The sequence below is a fragment of the Aphelocoma coerulescens genome, chromosome 4 (assembly GCF_041296385.1).
Source record: "Aphelocoma coerulescens isolate FSJ_1873_10779 chromosome 4, UR_Acoe_1.0, whole genome shotgun sequence".
Classification (NCBI taxonomy): Eukaryota; Metazoa; Chordata; class Aves; order Passeriformes; family Corvidae; genus Aphelocoma; species Aphelocoma coerulescens.
The window spans coordinates 79,542,556-79,550,137 of NC_091017.1; the positions used below are offsets into that span (position 1 = coordinate 79,542,556).

Sequence of the window (7,582 nt, forward strand, 5' to 3'; positions counted from 1 at the left end):
TGGTTTAACGTCCCTCCCATGGGCAGGGATACCACTCACTAGATCAGGTTACTCAGGGCCCCATCCAGCCTACCCTTGAACACTTCAAGGGATGGAACCATGCAAAACCTTGTTGGGAGAGCTCAAGATACGAACTGGAAAATCTCTTCACTGTGCCACTGGTGCTCCTCGGTAGGTCTGCACATCAGAGGACCTGTTTCTAACATGTGAATCTTGAGAATCTCACCCTTCGGGTGCCCTGACCTGTGTGTATGCTCCCCGAGCCACTGTACACAGGCTACCAAGTTGGGATTGTTCATCCCAGACAGTTCAGGTCAGCCTCGCTTTGGCCTGTCTCCACTACAGGGTGACAGAATCAGGACTAAGAACCTGCAGATGGATAGAAATGGGCCTGTCAAGTCCTCTGCTTTCCAGCTTCTTCACTGCTGAATTAAACCAAGCTACATGTGAGGAAATTCACAGAGAGCATCCCCAGAGCTCTGTCAGCAACCAGAAATCACAGATGCTCCCAGACATCTTCTCTGTCCCTCACATCTTCTGTAATTATCCAGAGGATCTGTCCATCCCACTGGCATGACTGTTTCTGCACCAAATACCTGGATCAAACCCACAAGTAGCTTTTCCAGGATTAGATTATTAGATATTCGATACTAAGAAGATGTTCTTTACTATAAGGATGATGAGGTCCTGGCACAGGTTGTCTAGAGAAGCTGTGGCTGTCCCATCCCTGGGACTGTCCAAGGCCAGACTGGACAGGGCTTGGAGCAACCTGGGATACTGGAAGGTGTCCCTGCCAATGGCAGGGGGTCCGAACTGGATGGTCTTTAAGGTCCTTTCCAACCCAAATCATTCCATGATTTTATGAAGGCTGCAGGTCGCCTGCCCTTGGCACAATGCATCATAGTCCCATGACTTATCATATAAATTTACTTTTGGCATCCACCTCTCAGATGACAGAGGTCTTGCAGACCCAGGATAAAGCCCTGTACTTTCCCATCTCCTCCTGATTACCCAGCTCTCTGATGCTAGCAGGAACACACTGCAGTCTACTCCAGCTAGCACCACCAGCCCCAGCAACCTTCTTTCCTTTCCAGCTTGCAAAAGCCAGGCTACAGCACCTCAGATATCCAGAAATCCCCCAGTTCGCACACAGAAGACCGTCCCCTCTGTACCTTGCACTTACCCTTCCCCAGGTGACCCCAGCCGCAGTCAAGTTCCAGCAGTTTCTCTTTGAAGGATTTTTGTGCAGTATTAAATCAAGTGCACGAACGACTGGGAACACAGCCTTTTCCACCAGGAAATGCCCTTGAGAAGGCATTGGCTCTTACCACATTCACAGCCTCACAGCACCTGGCAGAGCCCTTGGCTTGCCCAAAATGCACTCAGCTGCTTCTGAATGGGAAGTGCTATAGGGAGGCAAGGTGAAAATTCATTGTGTGGGATTTGGTTTCCTTCTGGCATAGTCAGAAGAGAATAAAGAAATGAAAAGGAAAAGCTTAGTGAAATCAGACTTGGCTTTCCAGAGCAGAGTATCTGAGTACCTCACTTCTGCGTCCGAGTGCCTCACTCCCCTGCCACATTCCCAGCATTCAGCCAGCTCAGCTCTTGGCTCAGCTCTAGATGGAGGCTGACAAATTCCTTCCTGAGAGTGTGGCGAGGCCCTGGCACAGGGTGCCCAGAGAAGCTGTGGCTGCCCCATCCCTGGAAGTGTCCAAGGCTGGGTTGGACAGGGCTTGGAGCACCCTGGTCTAGTGGAAGGTGTCCCTGCCCATGGCAGGGGGGTGGAACTGAATGATTTTTAAGGTCTCTTCGAACCCAAGCCATCCTGTGATTTTATGATTCTATGATCTGACATGTAAACACTGCCAGGACAACAAACAAGAAACTTCAGGTTTTGAAATATGGCTTTGAAGCTTTGTCATTCTTCAGTCCCCAGTGCAGGATTTTTGGTGCAGTGGTTTCTGCTCCAAGTGATTTCCCACTCCAGCAAACAGGCTGGTTACTGCAAGGCAGGAGCACAATATATCTGCCCATAACAGCTAAATTGGTCTGAGCTCTACAGAGCTTATCAGCCATGAAAATGCCCCTCCTTGCCATCCTAGAAGAATTCACTTTAAAGAGGAGACATTCTCTTTTGAGTCTGGTCAAAAGGGCAGGATGCCTTTTCAGGGGGATTTCAGCTCATCCTTGAGAGCATCTCATGCAGTCAGAGAGCTCAGAGCTTTCTCTTAACCCTCTCCTGGAGTAAGGAATTTCAGAAGCTCAATATAGCATTAATACAAGACTTGGAATTATAATATATATAATTACTACAAGACTTAGCATGTGGGATTTTAAATTTTTTTCTTGGCGATCTTCTTAATGTGTTTCTTTTTTAAACACCTTCAGGAACGGTGACTCCACCACCTCCCTGGGCAGCCTATTCCAATGCCAAACCACTCTTTCTGTGAAGAATTTTTATCTAATACCTAGCCTAAACTTCCCCTGGCACAGCTTGAGGCTGTGACCTCTCATCCTGTTACTGGTCGCCTGGGAGAAGAGACCGACCCCTGCCTGGCAACAACCTCCTTTCAGGCAGTTGCTGAGAGAAATAAGGTCCCCCCTCAGCTTTCTTTTCTCTGGGCTAAGCAGCCCCAGCTCCCTCAGCTGCTCTTCATACAGCTTGCGTTCCAGGCCCATCACCAGCCTTGTTGCCCTTCTCTGCATGCATTCAAGCATCTCAACGTCCTTCCTAAACTGAGGGGCCCAGAACTGGACACAGTGCTCAAGGTGCAGCCTCACCAGTGCCAAGTATAGGGGAAGAATGACTTCCCTGGTCCCGCTGGCCACACTATTCCTGATACCTGCTGGGAAAGCTCCTGTAGCATCTCACTAGAAATGTTCTTGCGCATTGTGTTTATCCCAATGTCCTTGACCCAGCTAAAAGGATACAATTCCTGGCTCCTGTCCTTACATCTGTGTTCTACATCCGGTCTCACATCCACGCAGCCACAGATGAGATTTATCTCCAGCATGCATAGGGCTGTTATCTGTGTCTATGTTCAGACTGGCAATGCCAGCAGGACCCTGTGCTATTTTCCCCTAATAATTCCTTGTATCTTTCTAAGGCAGCAATTTTTCCTCATGCTTCCCCTCTCTGAGCAGTATCTCCTAATAGCCCAGTCTCAGCTATGGGAGCTATGAAATGTGATAGAAATGATGGGATATTTATCCTATCTCCCAGCTGGGCTGCACTGACTGCCAGGGCTTTGATGAGCCCAGATTTAGGACACAGCTGCAAAGAATTTGTGAGTCAGGGGCTGAGATTTTCAGGGGATTAATAAGGGCCCTCTCCGTCAGTAAGCTGGGTAGAAGAGATGACCATCTTGAAAGGAAATGGTTTTAAGTTTCCCCTGGAGGAGCATACTTGCCATGGAAGAAGGTGTTTCTCTCTGTGAGAGCAGCCTGATCTCTTACTAGTTATTAGTAAGTAACCATAATAACTAAGTTTTAATTAGTGGGCTGAGAGAGCTGGGGTGTTCAGCTTGGAGAAGAGAAGGCTTCAAGTAGATTTTACTACCCCTTCTAGTGCTTAAAGTGGCACAAAGAGAGCTGGAGAGGGACTTTGGACAAGGACATGGATTGCCAAAACAAGGGGGAATGGCTTCACACTGGCAGAGGACAGGGTTAGATGGGATATTGGAAAGAAATTCTTCCCTGTGAGTGTGGTGAGACCCTGGCACAGGCTGCCCTGAGAGGCTGTAGCTGCCCTATCCCTGGAAGTGTCCAAGGCCAGGCTGGATGGGGCTTGGAGCACCCTGGTCTAGTGGAAGGTGCCCCTGCCCATGGCAGGGGTTGGAATGAGATGGTCTTTATGGTCCTTTTCAACCATTCAATGATTAATAATAATACTACCTGGTCTTACTGCAGCATCTGAAGTTACAGCCACAAAGGACATGTGGGTTGTGCCACTCTAAGAGGACATCCCTCCCATAGGGCTGATAAGGCAAGGTGCGCTTTTTAGGTCACTGTGATCAGCTATGACCTCCCAGCTTGGGTCTGAGATGGCTCAAAATTTAGGCCCAGGAGTCATATTACCCTAGTCCCTCTTCTGCTGATTGTCCATCAAAGGCATATCTTGAATCCTGAGCAAAATATTCCTATCAATAATCCTGGAGAAAATAGAGGAAAGTCCTGCAAGCAGGACTGGAATGTAAATCCACTGGTTCTCCTTTTTCTTCCACAATCCTCAGGTACTGCAATTAACAAAGTAATGGAGTGAAAATATGGATTCAGCACAATCCAAAGACAAATCTTTCCAATTTCTCTGTGAGTTCTCTGTGCCAGATCAGCCCAAGAGATGGTTATGGATTGATTGCACATCTGAGCTCAGTGAGCTAGGGGTTACTGTGCCTCAGTGCTTTACTCCATGCCAAAACCCCTTGCTGTGAGTCTGGAGGGAATATTCCCAATGCAAATGAGTTTATGGTATATATAAATTAAACCCTGGAGGACTTGCCAGCAGAACAATTCTCTATCTAAGCACTTCATCTCACACCCAGCCTTCCTACCACAGCTCTGCACTTTATAGGGAGGGAGGGGTTTAGTCTCCATCACCAAATCCTCCACCAAATTACCAGGAAAAGAGGCAGTTACTCCCAACAGCTTTGCTGAAGTAGCTTCTCCAGTATAGGGAGGCCACTAAACTCACCACACCAAGCTAATGAACACCTGGTGGGAACAATGCTCAGTCATTGCACAGCCATTGTGGATTCTGGTCTATTCTCAGCCCTGATGATTTCTTGCAGTGATGTATTTAAGCCCATATCAGGGTTGCTCAAGAGCTGAGTCTGCAAGCCAAGTCCATCACTCCTGGGACTGATTTTTTTATCGCAGGACAATCCATCCTGCCATGACAGTATCTCTTTATCATTGAACACTATTGCTCAGAGCATGTCACCACCTTATTTTTCATTCATGGGTCATCTGGTTTTGTTTGTCGTTCACTAGGAGACAAGCATGTGTTCAGCCATTTAGGATCCTTAATAGATGATCTTGCTCAGGGAGCAAGACAGGGAAAACACATACTAGGTTGAGAAGAGTTGGTCAGAGGAGTGTGCAGCAACATGTGCTCATGAATTTTACATCCCTGGATCTCTATACCCGCAGAGTGGAGTTCTCCACTCTCCCAGGCTTTAGCAGGTAAACTCAGGTTTTGGTTTGCTTGGTTGATCAGAAATCCACCACATGAGTTCATGTGCTGGAAGAAAGTCAATGCAGATAGCTGGACATTTTCTTGCTCCTGGCGATGCCTTTTCCATGTCTGAGCAGCCTCAACACTGTTCCCTCAAAGCCCAAGGGTGAAACTCTTCCCTTTTCCCAGGAAACCCATTCTGGCTGCAGAGCTGGGATTCCCTCAGCATGATTCGTCTGTCAGGGTTAGGGGACTGTCTGTTGTCTCCACATTTCCCCATGCACCAGAGGTTGTGGTGATGTCCTCTGGAATGACCTCTGATGGACCACAAGGCAAAGGCAGCATGGAGGAGAGGCTCTGATGGGAAGGTCCTCTGCAACCAGGGAGGAAATCATCTAGAGATGTTGTTAATTTAGCAAATTAACATAAAGTGTTGCTCCAGCCATAGGTGGCTCCAAGAAACTGTAAAGCTTCTTGGTCAGGCTTTTTTTCTGCTGGTTTGGTGATCAGATATGTTATAATATGCTCAGGTTCAGAATCATGAAATCATTTAGGTTGAAAGAGAGCTCTACGATCATTGACTTCAACCATTAACCCAACACCTCTACCTGTGCAGTACAAATAACAATTCAAGACAGGGTGTTGATGAGGGTTGGTTAAGCCTTCATACACCTGCCTCGAAACCACTGATCAGTGGTTTCACCTCATTACACAGATTCCTAAAATACCTGTTCCTCTTCCTCTGTTCAGTCACCCTCATGGTGCATTTTTCCTTCCTTATATCCAGTTGGATTTCTTTTTCCTGCATATTGTACCTTGTCCCTTTGCTGTGAATCTGTAAGAAGTCTGTCTCTCCTCTGTCATCCCCCCCACTGCCAAGACAGTAGAAAGCTTTACAGGAGCACTTTAAAATTTATTTGTATACAACCAGTTCTAGACAAGTTCTCTTAAATATTTATAGCTTCCTAAGCCCATCTGCAATCTGGAGAGTTGAAGATATGGAACAGATGCACTGGCCATGTAGGAAAGCCTGGGGAAAGAAGAGCTCAGCTGGATCCTGGGAAGGAGCACAACAGGAGGACTAGGTTTGTCCTGAGGAACTATCCATCTGTACAACCTTTGATGCGATTTTGTTCTATAGCAACCCTCTTGCAACTTTTTTATTTAAATTCTTTTTGAGTAGTTAGGCCCATTTCTCTGCTCTGTCACCTTCAGGCTGTGGGTTTTATTTGGACTCCTGGAAGTCTGGGAAGCCAGAGCATGCTTTGTGTGCATGAGCTGCTTACTTTCTGCCTGGACTGCTCTGTGTTCTCCTCCCTCCATCCTGAGGATGCCTGAGATAGGTTGCACTCATCAGGCATTGTCTTAGCCTTAACACCATATTGAGTCACACAAACTGTTCCCATGTCCTTCAGCTCCTCGATGGAGCCATATATGCCTCATTTTTCTGCCTGCTCCTGCCCTAGACCACTTGTTTCACCTCCTTGGTGGGCACATGTAGATCTTCGCTTCCAAGGCACACATGCCTGAGTGCTTTGAGCTCTGTTCTCAGCTACCTGCCTCCATGAAGGTTTTTAATATTTTTTAACAACCACCTTCAAAACAGGGCAGCGATTAGAGACAGAAGGAAGTCTCTGAGCAGGCTGTGGTTAGAGAAGAATCTGAGGTTGGGCAGGCTTTGCCCTGGCTCTCTGTTCCCTTAAGGTAGCCTGGCTGTGATGTGAGGGTTTTTAAGTCTAGTCCAACACCAAGTCCCCTCCTGTGCCACCCCAAAAGTGTCTTTGAGCTTAAAAAATTAAATAATGTTGAGTTTTCCGAATTTGCCACACATACAACTGCTTGAGTTGGAAGGAGAAATGCGACTTTCATAAAACCTTTTCTCTTACAGCCACTGGGAGGCTGAGCCCAGGAAATCATAGAATCACAGAATGGTTTGTATTGGAAGGGAATTTAAAGGTTATCCTTTAAATTCCCCTGCCATGGGCAGGGACACCTTCCACTGTCCCAGGGTGCTCCAAGCCCCATCCAACCTGGCCTTGAACACTTCCAGGGAAGCAGGGACAGCCACAGCTTCTGTGGGCAGCCTGTACCAGGGCCTCAGCACTCTCCCAGGAAGGATGTTCATAGTAAATATTTCATTTATTTTATATAATTAAAATTCATTTGCACAGTAAATCCTCTCCTTGCAAGGCCCTTTTGACACCTCCCAGTACTGCAGAACCTTGGACACCCCAAATTCTTTTGGTGGCACTGATTTTCCACAGCTCAGTGACTTAATGATTTTTGGAGCAGAAATGCAGTGTGCCATGTGCCTGTGCAGCTGTGGCCTCAGCTGGGGGATGTATTCAAGCACCCTCCGAGATCCTTTCACTGGGATGTCTCCTGGCACTAAGCAGCCTGGTCTGGTGG

General features: G+C 47.3%; 1 long non-coding RNA gene across 1 annotated transcript; it reads left to right on the plus strand.

The window, feature by feature from the left end:
* Positions 1-3,359: 3,359 nt before the first annotated feature.
* On the plus strand, positions 3,360-7,336 carry LOC138109218 (uncharacterized). The gene is made up of 3 exons (XR_011150356.1): positions 3,360-3,465; positions 6,135-6,258; positions 7,062-7,336. It is a non-coding gene; the product is annotated as an uncharacterized lncRNA (long non-coding RNA).
* Positions 7,337-7,582: the final 246 nt, after the last annotated feature.